Source organism: Nerophis ophidion, linkage group LG06, assembly GCF_033978795.1.
Source record: "Nerophis ophidion isolate RoL-2023_Sa linkage group LG06, RoL_Noph_v1.0, whole genome shotgun sequence".
In the NCBI taxonomy this organism is placed as follows: Eukaryota; Metazoa; Chordata; class Actinopteri; order Syngnathiformes; family Syngnathidae; genus Nerophis; species Nerophis ophidion.
Window position 1 is genome coordinate 1,961,790 of NC_084616.1, and position 18,190 is coordinate 1,979,979.

The 18,190-nt window shown below is 40.4% G+C and overlaps 1 protein-coding gene across 1 annotated transcript in view; it reads left to right on the forward strand.

Moving 5' to 3' along the window:
* Window positions 1-2,013: 2,013 nt before the first annotated feature.
* Window positions 2,014-18,190, forward strand: part of LOC133554057 (sodium-coupled neutral amino acid transporter 3-like) — a 46,462-nt gene continuing 30,285 nt past the window's right edge. Inside the window, exon 1 of the mRNA XM_061902418.1 lies at window positions 2,014-2,160. The gene's annotated coding sequence lies outside the window, so the exon portion shown is untranslated. The remainder of the gene's footprint in view (window positions 2,161-18,190) is intronic.

An 18,190-nucleotide genomic window follows, 5' to 3' on the forward strand; every position in this document is an offset into this window, starting at 1 on the left:
GTTATTATGAATGTTACTAGATACTACATATATACTTACATCATGTATATATTACATGTTATTATGAATGTTACTAGATACTACATATATACTTACATCATGTATATATTACATGTTATTATGAATGTTACTACATGACATATATATTTACATCATGTATATATTACATGTTGTTATGAATGTTACTACATGACATATATACTTACATCATGTATATATTACATGTTATTATGAATGTTATTAGATACTACATGTATACTTACATCATGTATATATTACATGTTATTATGAATGTTACTAGATACTACATATATACTTACATCATGTATATATTACATGTTATTATGAATGTTACTACATGACATATATACTTACATCATGTATATATTACATGTTATTATGAATGTTACTAGATACTACATATATACTGACATCATGTATATAAAACCTTAATGGAGGTGTTTGGATGCTTTTAAGGGCTTTATAGGCAGAATAGAATGTATTTATTTAACATTTAGAATGCGTTAATTTCATAATGATTGTGAATGTTAAGCAGAATTCCAAAGAAGTGCACTTCCCCTTCAATGGAAGCTGGTCAAGTTATTTCTGGTTTTGTGCAGCAAAGTCTTTGTCTGCGAGACGTGCTCATGGACATTAAGTGGATGGGATCTCCCACAAGCTCTTTGGCGTAGCTTAGGTCAAAGGTCATATCATTAGGGTCCCTTACCTCGCTGCTAATCTCTTCAGAGGTCACTTTCGCTCGCTGACCCCCTGCTCTGCTGTTGGACTACGCCAGGACTGCAGCTTGGCAGGCTGCTGTGCACTGGGAAGCCAGGCCAAGTTTCCATGGACAACAGCTGCAGCGTGACCTGGGAGCTGGGAGCTGGAAGCTGGGAGCTGGGAGCTGGGAGCTGGACCAGGACGCTGCACACCTGCTGGACATCACAAAGAAATGGTGTGAATAACTCCAGGTTTTCTTGATTTCTGCGTGAAGCACAACGTTATCGCCACGAGTCCTCTTGAGACCCTGGACTTGGCCAAAATGCAGAGGGGCCCCCGGTCATGTCTGCATAATTATTGCGAGGGAGGGGATATTCACAGTATATAAAGAGCTAGATGACATTTTGTAACACTCTAATGACTGGGGACTTTTAACATTGACCAACGTTGAGGAAAGCCTCAAGGGTTCCAATGAATGTTGTCTTGCTGTTACCAAAATCCAAATGGCCCCTGCAGGTTTTCATTTGGTCCACAGATTGTGTTGCTTTGTGTTCTGCAGCAGAGGTGAGGACAGCAGATAGCAGCACCTAAAAACCTGTGTTTGTACGCAGACTAGACGACAAGAAGTCTGCGTCCCTCAGACGTATTTCTGGAACATTCCGCCGCGTCGTATAGTTTATTTAAACGCTGCTGTAAATCACCGGAGTGCCCTTTTCTGAGTTCACTGTACGCAGGGAGGAGCCCCAAATGGAGACCTGGGAGGAGCCAAATGGAGCCCTGGGAGCGCCAGCATCTGCTGTTTGAAAAGTCTGCACACCCACGCCTCCACGTGTCCACCTTTCCTTACGTAACCTGCTGCTCTCACTACAACAAGTCCAGCACACAAGTCCTGGCACCGGTGAGACAACAAGTCACGTAGAAAGTCTTTTCTTTTTATGGCGAGTAAGAGGAGCCGGCCTCCATGTGTGACGTCACCAGAAACTTGAAACCATCATTTTCAGCAGCCCCCCTTCTGGCTCCATGTTGTCATATTTCTTCTCTCTTCTCCTCCAACCTTCCACACACACAACTTCCTGCAGGGCTTCAGGACCAGCCTGCAAGCTTCTGCTATCAGGACCACACCACCCTGGTTCTGCTATCAGGACAAGACCACCCTGGTTCTGCTATCAGGACAAGACCACCCTGGTTCTGCTATCAGGACAAGACCACCCTGGTTCTGCTATCAGGACAAGACCACCCTGGTTCTGCTATCAGGACAAGACCACCCTGGTTCTGCTATCAGGTCAAGACCACCCTGGTTCTGCTATCAGGACAAGACCACCCTGGTTCTGCTATCAGGACAAGACCACCCTGGTTCTGCTATCAGGACAAGACCACCCTGGTTCTGCTATCAGGTCAAGACCACCCTGGTTCTGCTATCAGCTGGGCTTGTTTGAAGAGGTAAGTGCCCCCCCCCCCCCAACACTGTGCTACGTGCTGCCACGTGGTTTGTCTGAAGGAACGCTCTTCCACTGGGCTTTTTTTCACTTGGACCACTCAATGTGAAAGTACTTGTCCTAAATATTAAAGTAGTAACAAGTTGTCCTAAATATTAAAGTAGTAATAAGTTGTCCTAAATATTAAAGTAGTAATACGTTGTCCTAAATATTAAAGTAGTAATAAGTTGTCCTAAATATTAAAGTAGTAATAACTTGTCCTAAATATTAAAGTAGTAATAAGTAACAAGTTGTCCTAAATATCAAAGCAGTAATAAGTAACATGTTAGCCTAAATATTAAAGTAGTGATAAATAAACAAGTTGTCCTAAATATTAAAATAGTAATAAGTAACAAGTTGTCCTAAATATTAAAGTAGTAATAAGTAACAAGTTGTCCTAAATGTTAAAGTAGTGGTAAATAAACAAGTTGTCCTAAATATTAAAGTAGTAAAAAGTAACAAGTTGTCCTAAATATCAAAGTGGTGGTAAGTAACAAGTTGTCCTAAATATTAAAGTAGTAATAAGTAAAAAGTTGTCCTGAATATTAAAGTAGTGATAAATAAACAAATTGTCCTAAATAAAGTAGCAATAAATAAGAAGTTGTCCTAAATATTAAAGTAGTCGTAAGTAACAAGTTGTCCTAAATATCAAAATAGTGATAAGTAACAAGTTGTCCTAAATATCAAAATAGTGATAAGTAACAAGTTGTCCTAAATATTAAAGTAGTGCTAAATGAATAAGTTTTCCTAAATTTTAAAGTAGTAATGTGTAACAGGTTGTCCTAAATATCAAAGTAGTAAAAAGTAACAAGTCGTCCTAAATATTAAAAGTAGTGATAAATGAATAAGTTGTCCTAAATTTTTAAGTAGTGATAAGTAACAAGTTGTCCTAAATATTAAAGTAGTGATAAATGAATAAGTTGTCCTAAATATTGACGTAGTAATAATAAACAAGTTGTCCTAAATATTATGGTCTTTTCTCGAGCTATTTTCGCGCACATATGTACTTACAGTCATTAAACTTGGTACAACACACATGCTAACTGTTAGCATGTTAACATGCTCGCTTTTCTAGCTATTTTCACGCGCCTCAGTCATTAAACTTAGTATTTGACACATGCTAACTGTTAGCATGTTAACATGCTCGCTTTTCTAGCTATTTTCACACGCCTCAGTCATTAAACTTAGTATTTGACACATGCTAACTGTTAGCATGTTAACATGCTCGCTTTTCTAGCTATTTTCACATGCCTCAGTCATTAAACTTAGTATTTGACACATGCTAACTGTTAGCATGTTAACATGCTCGCTTTTCTAGCTATTTTCACACGCCTCAGTCATTAAACTTAGTATTTGACACATGCTAACTGTTAGCATGTTAACATGCTCGCTTTTCTAGCTATTTTCACATGCCTCAGTCATTAAACTTAGTATTTGACACATGCTAACTGTTAGCATGTTAACATGCTCGCCTTTCTAGCTATTTTCACACGCCTCAGTCATTAAACTTAGTATTTGACACATGCTAACTGTTAGCATGTTAACATGCTCGCTTTTCTAGCTATTTTCACACGCCTCAGTCATTAAACTTAGTATTTGACACATGCTAACTGTTAGCATGTTAACATGCTCGCTTTTCTAGCTATTTTCACATGCGTCAGTCATTAAACTTAGTATTTGACACATGCTAACTGTTAGCATGTTAACATGCTCGCTTTTCTAGCTATTTTCACATGCCTCAGTCATTAAACTTAGTATTTGACACATGCTAACTGTTAGCAGGTTAACATGCTCGCTTTTCTAGCTATTTTCACACGCCTCAGTCATTAAACTTAGTATTTGACACATGCTAACTGTTAGCATGTTAACATGCTCGCTTTTCTAGCTATTTTCACATGCCTCAGTCATTAAACTTAGTATTTGACACATGCTAACTGTTAGCATGTTAACATGCTCGCTTTTCTAGCTATTTTCACATGCCTCAGTCATTAAACTTAGTATTTGACACATGCTAACTGTTAGCATGTTAACATGCTCGCTTTTCTAGCTATTTTCACACGCCTCAGTCATTAAACTTAGTATTTGACACATGCTAACTGTTAGCATGTTAACGTTTGCACGCTCACTCTTGTTGCTATCGCAGTCATATCACTCGCTACTTGTCGCTTTGCACGTGTCGGCAAGCTAGCGTTAGCGTTTCAGTTGGACTCACGTGTGCCTACTGGGTTTGCACAGATTGTAGTTCATCAATTAGGATCACAATGTTTACCAGAATACTTATTTAGAATTTTCTTAACCTTCTATTTAATAATAGATTTTATTTGTAAAAGCCCTTGAGCAAACAACCTCAAAGTGCTACAGTGCATTTAAAAAAACAAAAACAACATCGCTAGAACCACAAATAGCTGCCCCCAACTAGTAAAATAAATAGTAAAAAAAATAAAGACTAGAACAGCCTAATAGCTAAAACTAGCACACATATCTAAAAAAAAAAAAAGCTTTTTTTTTAAGCCTTTTTTAAAAGCATCCACAGTCTGTGGTGCTCTCAGGTGGTCAGGGAAAGCGTTTTTATTTATTTTGTATCGTTTATTTGATTTTGTTTTGTTTTCATCACTTACATTTTACACAGATCCTTGAATTGTTTGCACCAAATTGCAAAAGGTCGTAGGAATTGTTTTTGTGGTCATGCTAACAGGAAAACAATGCAGTAAAATAGTGGAAGAAAGTGATGACACACCTTTAGCAATGAGTGTGTGTTTTGTGCATTTACATCACAGCAGGAAGTTCATGTCTTCTCGCCACAAACTGACTGACTGACTGCAGCCAGCCGAGTTAGCATTGGACCTTTGCCTAGTTCAAGTCATAAAAAGACTTTTTTTGCTCAATAATAATGTGTGTTTGCGCTATTTTGGAGGTTTGCAGAGTGGTTTGGACTGTCAAGGAGTTCAAGTTTGAATGTTTATCTGAGGCAGAGTTTAGTGAAGAACTTGGACAACCTCATAAGTAGAAAGTCACAATATGAATACAATTTCTCACAAAAGTGAGTATTCTTCTTTACCGTCTTATCTTCTTCAGGGACAACTATTTACTCATCTTTTGACTGTTGTCATGGTGACATTCAACTGAAGCAGGATAGTATTATACATACATATATACATACATACATATATATATATACAAATATATATATATGTATATATATGTATATATATATATATATATATACATACATACAAACCCCGTTTCCATATGAGTTGGGAAATTGTGTTAGATGTAAATATAAACAGAATACAATGATTTGCAAATCCTTTTCAAGCCATATTCAGTTGAATATGCTACAAAGACAACATATTTGATGTTCAAACTCATAAACTTATTTTTTTTTGCAAATAATAATTAACTTAAAATTTCATGGCTGCAACACGTGCCAAAGTAGTTGGGAAAGGGCATGTTCACCACTGCCTGCACACCTGTGGGATGTTCCAAATAAGTGTTTGAATAGCATTCCTCAACTTTATCAGTATTTATTGCCACCTTTCCCAACTTCTTTGTCACGTGTTGCTGGCATCAAATTCTAAAGTTAATGATTATTTGCAAAAAAAAAAAATGTTTATGAGTTTGAACATCAAATATGTTGTCTTTGTAGCATATTCAACTGAATATGGCTTGAAAAGGATTTGCAAATCATTGTATTCTGTTTATATTTACATCTAAAACTATTTCCCTACTCATATGGAAACGGGTTTATATATATATATATATATATATATATATATATATATATATATATATATATATATATATATATATACACATACACACACACATATATATATACATATATATATATATATATATATATATATATATATATATACACACATACATATGTAATATGTATCGCTCTCTTCTTCCAACTCAGCGTGGAAAAAGACACATTGTAAGCCACTTGTTCACAGTATTGTTTTTTTTAAAAGGGAACAACTTTTTGAAAAAGGCAAGAAGGTAAAACTAAATGTGACAACTTAGTTCGCAAAACAAGCGAGGAACATGAACAGTAAACACACCTTAGGCCAATCTGTGAGAACATTTGTCTGACCACCAAACACGAAGGGAATTTCTCACTAGCATCGATGCTAAATGAATATATGTGACGACCAACCACGACTGAAATTCTCTACTAGCATTAATGCTAAATGAATATATGTGACGACCAACCACGACTTATATTTTCTACTAGCATCGATGCTAAATGAATTTATGTGACGACCAACCCTGACTTAAATGTTTTACTAGCATCAAAGCTAAATGAATATATGTGACAACTAACCCTGACTTAATTGTTCTACTAGCATTAATGCTAAATGAATATATGTGACAACCAACCCCGACTGAAATTTCTCGCTAGCATTGATGCTAAATGAATATATGTGAAGACCAACCATGACTTAAATGTTCTACTAGCATCAATGCTAAATGAATATATGTGACAACCAACCTCGACTGAAATTTCTCGCTAGCATTGATGCTAAATGAATATATGTGAAGACCAACCATGACTTAAATGTTCTACTAGCATCAAAGCTAAATGAATATATGTGACAACCAACCTCGACTGAAATTTTCTTCTAGCGTCAAGACAAAATGGATGTATGCAACAACCAAACCCGACTGAAATTTCTCGCTAGCATTGATGCTAAATGAATATATGTGAAGACCAACCATGACTTAAATGTTCTACTAGCATCAAGGCTAAATGAATATATGTGACGACTCACCACATGTTCTACTAGCATCCATGCTAAATGAATATATGTGACAACCAACTTTGACTGAAATTTCCTACTAGCATCAAGGCTAAATGAATATATGTGATGACCAACCCTGACTGAAATTTCTCAGTAGCATCCATGCTAAATGAATATATGTGACAACTAAGCACATGTTCTACTAGCATCAAGGCTAATTGAATATATGTGACAACTAAGCACATGTTCTACTAGCATCCATGCTAATTGAATATATGTGACAACTAAGCACATGTTCTACTAGCATACATGCTAATTGAATATATGTGACAACTAAGCACATGTTCTACTAGCATCCATGCTAAATGAATATATGTGACAACTAAGCACATGTTCTACTAGCATCCATGCTAAATGAATATATGTGAAGACCAACCAATTAATTCCTATTCCAATCACGATTTTTATTTGAATTTTGAATTGATTTAAAATGTTGAAGAAGTGATTTTAAAAAAAAACAAGAAGGTTTTACAGACCACATTTATATAGTTTGTCAGCCAAGAGAAGGTATTTGATCTGCTTTGAAATGGTTTTATTCTCTATTTTCTATCAAAGAAAAAGTTGCAGGAACGCTGTTGAATTGAGAAAAGATTCTGAATCCGATCGTCATCCAAATGAACCTTTCTTGCTAGCATCCCGGCTAACAAGCGTAAAACAAAGTTGGTAATCACCGTCACTAGCTGGTAATCATCGTCACTAGTTGGTAATCACCGTCACTAGTTGGTAATCATCGTCACTAGCTGGTAATCACCGTCACTAGCTGGTAATCATCGTCACTAGTTGGTAATCACCGTCACTAGTTGGTAATCATCGTCACTAGTTGGTAATCACCGTCACTAGCTGGTAATCATCGTCACTAGTTGGTAATCACCGTCACTAGTTGGTAATCATCGTCACTAGTTGGTAATCATCGTCACTAGTTGGTAATCATCGTCACTAGCTGGTAATCACCGTCACTAGTTGGTAATCATCGTCACTAGTTGGTAATCATCGTCACTAGCTGGTAATCACCGTCACTAGTTGGTAATCATCGTCACTAGCTGGTAATCACCGTCACTAGTTGGTAATCATCGTCACTAGTTGGTAATCACTGTCACTAGTTGGTAATCATCGTCACTAGTTGGTAATCACTGTCACTAGTTGGTAATCACCGTCACCAGTTGGTAATCACCGTCACTAGTTGGTAATCATCGTCACTAGTTGGTAATCACCGTCACTAGTTGGTAATCATCGTCACTAGCTGGTAATCACTGTCACTAGTTGGTAATCATCGTCACTAGTTGGTAATCATCGTCACTAGCTGGTAATCACCGTCACTAGTTGGTAATCACCATCACTAGTTGGTAATCATCGTCACTAGTTGGTAATCACCGTCACTAGCTGGTAATCATCGTCACTAGTTGGTAATCACCGTCACTAGTTGGTAATCATCGTCACTAGTTGGTAATCATCGTCACTAGTTGGTAATCATCGTCACTAGCTGGTAATCACCGTCACTAGTTGGTAATCATCGTCACTAGTTGGTAATCATCGTCACTAGCTGGTAATCACCGTCACTAGTTGGTAATCATCGTCACTAGCTGGTAATCACCGTCACTAGTTGGTAATCATCGTCACTAGCTGGTAATCACCGTCACTAGTTGGTAATCATCGTCACTAGTTGGTAATCACTGTCACTAGTTGGTAATCATCGTCACTAGTTGGTAATCACCGTCACTAGTTGGTAATCACTGTCACTAGTTGGTAATCACCGTCACCAGTTGGTAATCACCGTCACTAGTTGGTAATCATCGTCACTAGTTGGTAATCACCGTCACTAGTTGGTAATCATCGTCACTAGCTGGTAATCACCGTCACTAGTTGGTAATCATCGTCACTAGTTGGTAATCATCGTCACTAGCTGGTAATCACCGTCACTAGTTGGTAATCATCGTCACTAGTTGGTAATCACTGTCACTAGTTGGTAATCATCGTCACTAGTTGGTAATCACCGTCACTAGTTGGTAATCACCGTCACTAGTTGGTAATCACCGTCACTAGTTGGTAATCATCGTCACTAGTTGGTAATCATCGTCACTAGTTGGTAATCACCGTCACTAGTTGGTCATCACTGTCACTAGTTGGTAATCACCGTCACTAGTTGGTAATCACCGTCACTAGTTGGTAATCACCGTCACTAGTTGGTAATCATCGTCACTAGTTGGTAATCACCGTCACTAGTTGGTAATCACTGTCACTAGTTGGTAATCACCGTCACTAGTTGGTAATCACCGTCACTAGTTGGTAATCACCGTCACTAGTTGGTAATCATCGTCACTAGTTGGTAATCACCGTCACTAGTTGGTAATCACCGTCACTAGTTGGTAATCATCGTCACTAGTTGGTAATCACCGTCACTAGTTGGTAATCACCGTCACTAGTTGGTAATCACAGTCACTAGTTGGTAATCACCGTCATTAGTTGGTAATCATCGTCACTAGTTGGAAATCACTGTCACTAGTTGGTAATCACCGTCACTAGTTGGTAATCACCGTCACTAGTTGGTAATCACCGCCACTAGTTGGTAACCACTGTCACTAGTTGGTAATCATCGTCACTAGCTGGTAATCACCGTCACTAGTTGGTAATCACCGTCACTAGTTGGTAATCACCGTCACTAGTTGGTAATCACCGTCACTAGTTGGTAATCACCGTCATTAGTTGGTAATCATCGTCACTAGTTGGTAATCACCGTCACTAGTTGGTAATCACCGTCACTAGTTGGTAATCATCGTCACTAGTTAGTAATCACCGTCACTAGTTGGTAATCACCGTCATTAGTTGGTAATCATCGTCACTAGTTGGTAATCACCGTCACTAGTTGGTAATCACCGTCACTAGTTGGTAATCACAGTCACTAGTTGGTAATCACCGTCATTAGTTGGTAATCACCGTCACTAGTTGGAAATCACTGTCACTAGTTGGTAATCACCGTCACTAGTTGGTAATCACCGTCACTAGTTGGTAATCACCGCCACTAGTTGGTAACCACTGTCACTAGTTGGTAATCATCGTCACTAGCTGGTAATCACCGTCACTAGTTGGTAATCACCGTCACTAGTTGGTAATCACCGTCACTAGTTGGTAATCACCGTCACTAGTTGGTAATCACCGTCATTAGTTGGTAATCATCGTCACTAGTTGGTAATCACCGTCACTAGTTGGTAATCACCGTCACTAGTTGGTAATCATCGTCACTAGTTAGTAATCACCGTCACTAGTTGGTAATCACCGTCATTAGTTGGTAATCATCGTCACTAGTTGGTAATCACCGTCACTAGTTGGTAATCACCGTCACTAGTTGGTAATCACCGCCACTAGTTGGTAATCACCGTCACTAGTTGGTAATCACCGTCACTAGTTGGTAATCACCGTCACTAGTTGGTAATCATCGTCACTAGTTGGTAATCATCGTCACTAGCTGGTAATCACCGTCACTAGTTGGTAATCACCGTCACTAGTTGGTAATCACCGTCACTAGTTGGTAATCACCGCCACTAGTTGGTAACCACCGTCACTAGTTGGTAATCACCCTCACTAGTTGGTAATCACCGCCACTAGTTGGTAACCACTGTCACTAGTTGGTAATCATCGTCACTAGCTGGTAATCACCGTCACTAGTTGGTAATCACCGTCATTAGTTGGTAATCATCGTCACTAGTTGGTAATCACCGTCACTAGTTGGTAATCACCGTCACTAGTTGGTAATCACCGCCACTAGTTGGTAATCACCGTCACTAGTTGGTAATCATCGTCACTAGTTGGTAATCATCGTCACTAGTTGGTAATCATCGTCACTAGTTGGTAATCATCGTCACTAGTTGGTAATCATCGTCACTAGCTGGTAATCACCGTCACTAGTTGGTAATCATCGTCACTAGTTGGTAATCATCGTCACTAGCTGGTAATCACCGTCACTAGTTGGTAATCATCGTCACTAGCTGGTAATCACCGTCACTAGTTGGTAATCATCGTCACTAGTTGGTAATCACTGTCACTAGTTGGTAATCATCGTCACTAGTTGGTAATCACCGTCACTAGTTGGTAATCACCGTCACTAGTTGGTAATCACCGTCACCAGTTGGTAATCACCGTCACCAGTTGGTAATCACCGTCACTAGTTGGTAATCATCGTCACTAGTTGGTAATCACCGTCACTAGTTGGTAATCATCGTCACTAGCTGGTAATCACCGTCACTAGTTGGTAATCATCGTCACTAGTTGGTAATCATCGTCACTAGCTGGTAATCACCGTCACTAGTTGGTAATCATCGTCACTAGTTGGTAATCACTGTCACTAGTTGGTAATCATCGTCACTAGTTGGTAATCACCGTCACTAGTTGGTAATCACCGTCACTAGTTGGTAATCACCGTCACTAGTTGGTAATCATCGTCACTAGTTGGTAATCATCGTCACTAGTTGGTAATCACCGTCACTAGTTGGTAATCACCGTCACTAGTTGGTAATCACCGTCACTAGTTGGTAATCACCGTCACTAGTTGGTAATCATCGTCACTAGTTGGTAATCACCGTCACTAGTTGGTAATCACCGTCACTAGTTGGTAATCACCGTCACTAGTTGGTAATCACCGTCACTAGTTGGTAATCACCGTCATTGTTGGTAATCATCGTCACTAGTTGGTAATCACCGTCACTAGTTGGTAATCACCGTCACTAGTTGGTAATCATCGTCACTAGTTGGTAATCACCGTCACTAGTTGGTAATCACCGTCACTAGTTGGTAATCACAGTCACTAGTTGGTAATCACCGTCATTAGTTGGTAATCATCGTCACTAGTTGGAAATCACTGTCACTAGTTGGTAATCACCGTCACTAGTTGGTAATCACCGTCACTAGTTGGTAATCACCGCCACTAGTTGGTAACCACTGTCACTAGTTGGTAATCATCGTCACTAGCTGGTAATCACCGTCACTAGTTGGTAATCACCGTCACTAGTTGGTAATCACCGTCACTAGTTGGTAATCATCGTCACTAGCTGGTAATCACCGTCACTAGTTGGTAATCACCGTCACTAGTTGGTAATCACCGCCACTAGTTGGTAATCACCGTCACTAGTTGGTAATCACCGCCACTAGTTGGTAACCACTGTCACTAGTTGGTAATCATCGTCACTAGCTGGTAATCACCGTCACTAGTTGGTAATCACCGTCATTAGTTGGTAATCATCGTCACTAGTTGGTAATCACCGTCACTAGTTGGTAATCATCGTCACTAGTTGGTAATCACTTGGTAATATACTGGCCTAGTAGAAAGTACTGTATGTTCTGCACTTGATGAAATGTGAGTCTTGGAAAGTCTCTTGTGGTGGACTCTGGGAGTCTTCCAGAAGGCGGAGGAGGAGACTTTACTCACATGGGAAACATAAAGATGTTTTAGAACTACCTTTCTTCACTTTTCCGGAGAGGAATTTCAATACTTTATGGCTGGAAATGAAACGTGAAACCTGCTGGCTGCTCACCTGAGTCAGACTCTTTTTGTGTTCCTTGTTGCTATTTCAGACATTTTGCTCTACTTTGACATGTTTATTCCTCCAAAGTGAATGAACAACAAAGTAAAGCAGCCGTGTTCAAAGCACAGAAGAGCGTCTTGAAGTCTTCTTTTCTCAGCACTTATAGAAGCGGTCGAGGTTCGCTCGCACGCTTTTCTGTGTTACTGCACACTACCTGGGCTTGTGGTGGCGGAGCAACACTCTCACCTGCAATACTTCTGTTTATTATTGAATAAATGCGAAATTCGCCTCTTCTTCACTTTGAATATGTAGCTCTACTCGCTAAATATAGCTACAAAGTATTTCATGTTTTGTTTGTACAGTGTATGTACTGTTCACATGACATGTATACGTACTGTAGTTGGACTAACACACATGACGTGTATCATGATCCATATCAAGTGTGACTCACTCCATGGACAGTTTGTTTTTCTTTGGTCCAGCTGGCCCGAGACATTATTTCCCGGTTTATTTAGGTAAGCGCTCCATTTATGTTGAAATAGCTTGGCTTCAAATTCCACATTTTGCAGTTCCAAGTCACTGTTACCTCACTCTCCGAGAACTGGATCGTAGGAGTTCTTCAGTGCTCATGTGAAGGAAAAAGTATTTTACTTGATTCGCTACTGAGGATTAGGGCTGGGTGATAAAACGATACCAATATATATCTTCATTGACAGGTACTAGGTTTACATTTTTACACTTTGCATTATTTTCTTACACTTTATCAAGCATTTCTTACATATTCATGATTTTAACACCTTCATTTTAAGTGTTTAATGTGATTTTTACCATTTTGTTGACATTGTTGAGGGATTATAATCACAGGAAGGTTACATTTCAAATAAAACATATTTTCCATAATTCATACAAATGTCCATAATTATCAATATCGAACGATATATCAATAATATTTAAACAATTACTGCATAGTTACATATGGAATAAGAGGGCAAAATAATGTTACACGGCCGTTATTTCCTGCCACTAAACCTGCAGAAAATAGTACTTCTCAGGTTTTATGTTTACATTTTCACACTTTGCACTATTTTCTTACACTTTATCAAACATTTCTTACATATTCATGATTTTTGCACTTTCATCTAAAGATCTTGTTAAATGTTCAATGTGATTTTAATATTTTGTTTACCGTGTTTTCCATGCTTGTGTTGACATGAACTTTTTGCCTTAAAATGTGAGGGAGTTACTTTTAAATATAGATGTTAGCAGTTCATATTTGTTTCATCAGGTCCCTATTTTGGATAAATCCTTCAAAAAGTATAAATGATAATAGATATTGACTGGTATAAAAGACTTATACACAGTTTTCAAGCATATACATTTATTGCGATTTTTTATGGATACTTTTGACAACACTGGAGTGCATCATAATGCCAAATTGAACATCCATCCATCCATTTTCTACCGCTTATTCCCTTTTGGGGTCGCGGGGGGCGCTGGCGCCTATCTCAGCTACAATCGGGCGGAAGGCGGGGTACACCCTGGACAAGTCGCCACCTCATCACAGGGCCAACACAGATAGACAGACAACATTCACACACTAGGGACCATTTAGTGTTGCCAATCAACCTATCCCCAGGTGCGTGTCTTTGGAGGTGGGAGGGGCCTATCCCCAGGTGCATGTCTTTGGAGGTGGGAGGGGCCTATCCCCAGGTGCATGTCTTTGGAGGTGGGAGGGGCGAGGGGCCTATCCCCAGGTGCATGTCTTTGGAGGTGGGAGGGGCCTATCCCCAGGTGCATGTCTTTGGAGGTGGGAGGGGCCTATCCCCAGGTGCATGTCTTTGGAGGTGGGAGGAAGCCGGAGTACCCGGAGGGAACCCACGCATTCACGGGGAGAACATGCAGTTTTTCAATATTTGATTGAGGATTATCACCATACACTATCGACTTTTGGACCTAGGGGCCCAACTTTTCCACTACAGAGGGGCCCGGGTCAGCTCAAATACTAACACTGAATTAGTCAGCTTACTCCTAATTTAATAATTATGTCTAACTTACTCACAGTTTACAACCTTGTCAAATGATAGGAGTCACAAATATTACTCATCTAAACCATGGGTGTCAAACTCTGGCCCGCGGGCCAAATTTGGCCCGCCGTGTAATTTAATTTGGCCCTTGAGGCAATATCAATTTAGCATTAGAGCTGGCCCGCCGGTGTTATACAGCGTCGGTGCCGCTGCAACACCGCATTCACCGCTAATACTCATACTTGTAAACCCTCCTAATTTTCCCAGTAGACTCACGAAGTTCAGAGCCCCTCCCGAAAATCTTTCGGGGCAACCATTCTCCCGAATTTCTACCGATTTCCACCCGGACAACAATATTGGGGGCATGCATTTAAGGCACTGCCTTTAGCGTTCTCTACAACCTGTCGTCACACACACACACACACACACACACACACACACACTTGGTCAACAGTCATACAGGTCACACTGAGGGTGGCCGTATAAACAACTTTACCACTGTTACAAATATGCGCCACACTGTGAACTCACACCAAACAAGAATGACAAACACATTTCGGGTGAACATCCGCACCGTAACACAACAGAACAAATACCCAGAACCCCTTGCAGCACTAACTCTTCCGGGAAACTTCCAGCAAACAGCAATAATTAACGTTTTATTCATGCATTTTCTCTTGCTACGTCAAGGCTTGAATGTTTGGTTCATTCATTATTGTTATTTTATTTTCAAATGTATTATTAGCCTGTGGAAAAAAAATGATATTTACCTCAGAAGATTGCAAATAGAAAAAAAGGCATTACATTTTTATTTTTATTTTATATTATTATTATTATTATTATTATTTGAAACTGGATTTTGCATGTCACTCTAAAGTTATATAAGCCTTGCTTGTTCAATATTTAATGCAAATCTTGTTTGGGTCCCTATTAAAAGGTTAATGTGTTCAACCTTGGCCCACGGCTTTGTTCCGTTTAAAATGTTGTCCCACTTTGTATTTGAGTTTGACACCCCTGATCTAAACCTCAGGCTTGGTCGGACTGATTAAAAAAACAAAACTAGACAAATATACTGCATAAGAAGAGACTCCTCCACAACTGACAGACAAAATAAATTGACATGTAATTATGCTATGCTAAAATAAACTGAATTAATTATTTAAATGAAAAAATATATAGTTCTTAAATAAACTGTCAATAAAATTAAAGTACGAAAATATTCAGCTTCACCACTTTAGTCATCATTTTTGCGCTTGGGAAATTTCTCTATGACTTCAGCTCCATTTGAGATGATCATTACTGCCACAAGTGGTGGAAAAGTGTATTACAACTGAGGACCACAGGACCCACAGCTGTGAAACAGATGTTTTGGTGTCCTCCGAGGGGACGCTGGTGACCCCACAACGGGTCCTGGCTGACCGCTGTCAGACCCCGTTTTGCCTGCACAGGAGTTGATGTTTCGTGTTGGGAACAAACTGTATCCAGTAAGAGTGTAGACGGGGTCCACTTACACTTTTAAAAAGAAGTACGTGAGTGGGAAAGCAGATGTTTGTTGTTTGAACAGGAAGGTCATTCTCAGACTTTATCAGCTGGTCTGTCATTACTGAGCTGGACAAACCTTTGGTGGTCACAGTGCATACTGGATGTCATCTCCACTCTAGTCATGTCCACTCTAGTCATGTCCACACTTGTCATGTCCACTCTAGTCATGTCCACACTAGTCATGTCCACACTAGTCATCTCCACTCTAGTCATGTCCACTCTAGTCATGTCCACACTAGTCATGTGTAGTGTCATGTCCACACGTGTCATCTCCACTCTAGTCATGTCCACTCTAGTCATGTCCACTCTAGTCATGTCCACTCTAGTCATGTCCACACTAGTCATGTCCACACGTGTCATGTCCACACGTGTCATCTCCACTCTAGTCATGTCCACTCTAGTCATGTCCACACTAGTCATGTCCACTCTAGTCATGTCCACACTAGTCATGTCCACACTTGTCATGTCCACTCTAGTCATCTCCACTCTAGTCATGTCCACTCATGTCATGTCCACCCTTGTCATGTCCACTCTAGTCATGTCCACACTAGTCATGTCCACACTAGTCATGTCCACACTTGTCATGTCCACACTAGTCATGTCCACACTAGTCATGTCCACAGATGTGATGTCCACACTAGTCAGGTCCACACTTGTCCTGTCCACACTAGTCATGTCCACACGTGTCATGTCCACACTAGTCATGTCCACACGTGTCATGTCCACACTTGTCATGTCCACACTAGTCATGTCCACACTTGTCATGTCCACACTAGTCATGTCCACACTAGTCAGGTCCACACTTGTCAGGTCCACACTTGTCCTGTCCACACTAGTCATGTCCACACGTGTCATGTCCACACTAGTCATGTCCACACGTGTCATGTCCACACGTGTCATGTCCACACTAGTCATGTCCACAGATGTGATGTCCACACTAGTCATGTCCACACTTGTCATGTCCACACGTGTCATGTCCACACGTGTCATGTCCACACGTGTCATGTCCACACGTGTCATGTCCACATTAGTCATGTCCACACGTGTCATGTCCACACTAGTCATGTCCACTCTAGTCATGTCCACGTGTCATGTCCACTCTAGTCATGTCCACACATGTCATGTCCACACGTGTCATGTCCACACGTGTCATTTCCACACTAGTCATGTCCACACGTGTCATGTCCACATTAGTCATGTCCACACGTGTCATGTCCACACTAGTCATGTCCACAGATGTGATGTCCACACTAGTCATGTCCACACGTGTCATGTCCACACGTGTCATGTCCACACGTGTCATGTCCACATGTGTCATGTCCACACTTGTCATGTCCACACTTGTCATGTCCACACTAGTCATGTCCACACTTGTCATGTCCACACTAGTCATGTCCACAGATGTGATGTCCACACTAGTCAGGTCCACACTTGTCCTGTCCACACTAGTCATGTCCACACGTGTCATGTCCACACTAGTAATGTCCACACGTGTCATGTCCACATTAGTCATGTCCACACGTGTCATGTCCACACTAGTCATGTCCACAGATGTGATGTCCACACTAGTCATGTCCACACGTGTCATGTCCACACGTGTCATGTCCACACTTGTCATGTCCACACTAGTCATGTCCACACGTGTCATGTCCACACTAGTAATGTCCACACGTGTCATGTCCACATTAGTCATGTCCACACGTGTCATGTCCACACTAGTCATGTCCACACGTGTCATTTCCACACTAGTCATGTCCACACGTGTCATGTCCACATTAGTCATGTCCACACGTGTCATGTCCACACTAGTCATGTCCACAGATGTGATGTCCACACGTGTCATGTCCACACGTGTCATGTCCACACGTGTCATGTCCACACTTGTCATGTCCACACTTGTCATGTCCACACGTGTCATGTCCACACGTGTCATGTCCACACTTGTCATATCCACACGTCATGTCCACACGTGTCATGTCCACACTTGTCATGTCCACACTAGTCATGTCCACACGTGTCATGTCCACACTTGTCATGTTCACACTAGTCATGTCCACTCTAGTCATGTCCACACTTGTCATGTCCACACTTGTCATGTCCACACTAGT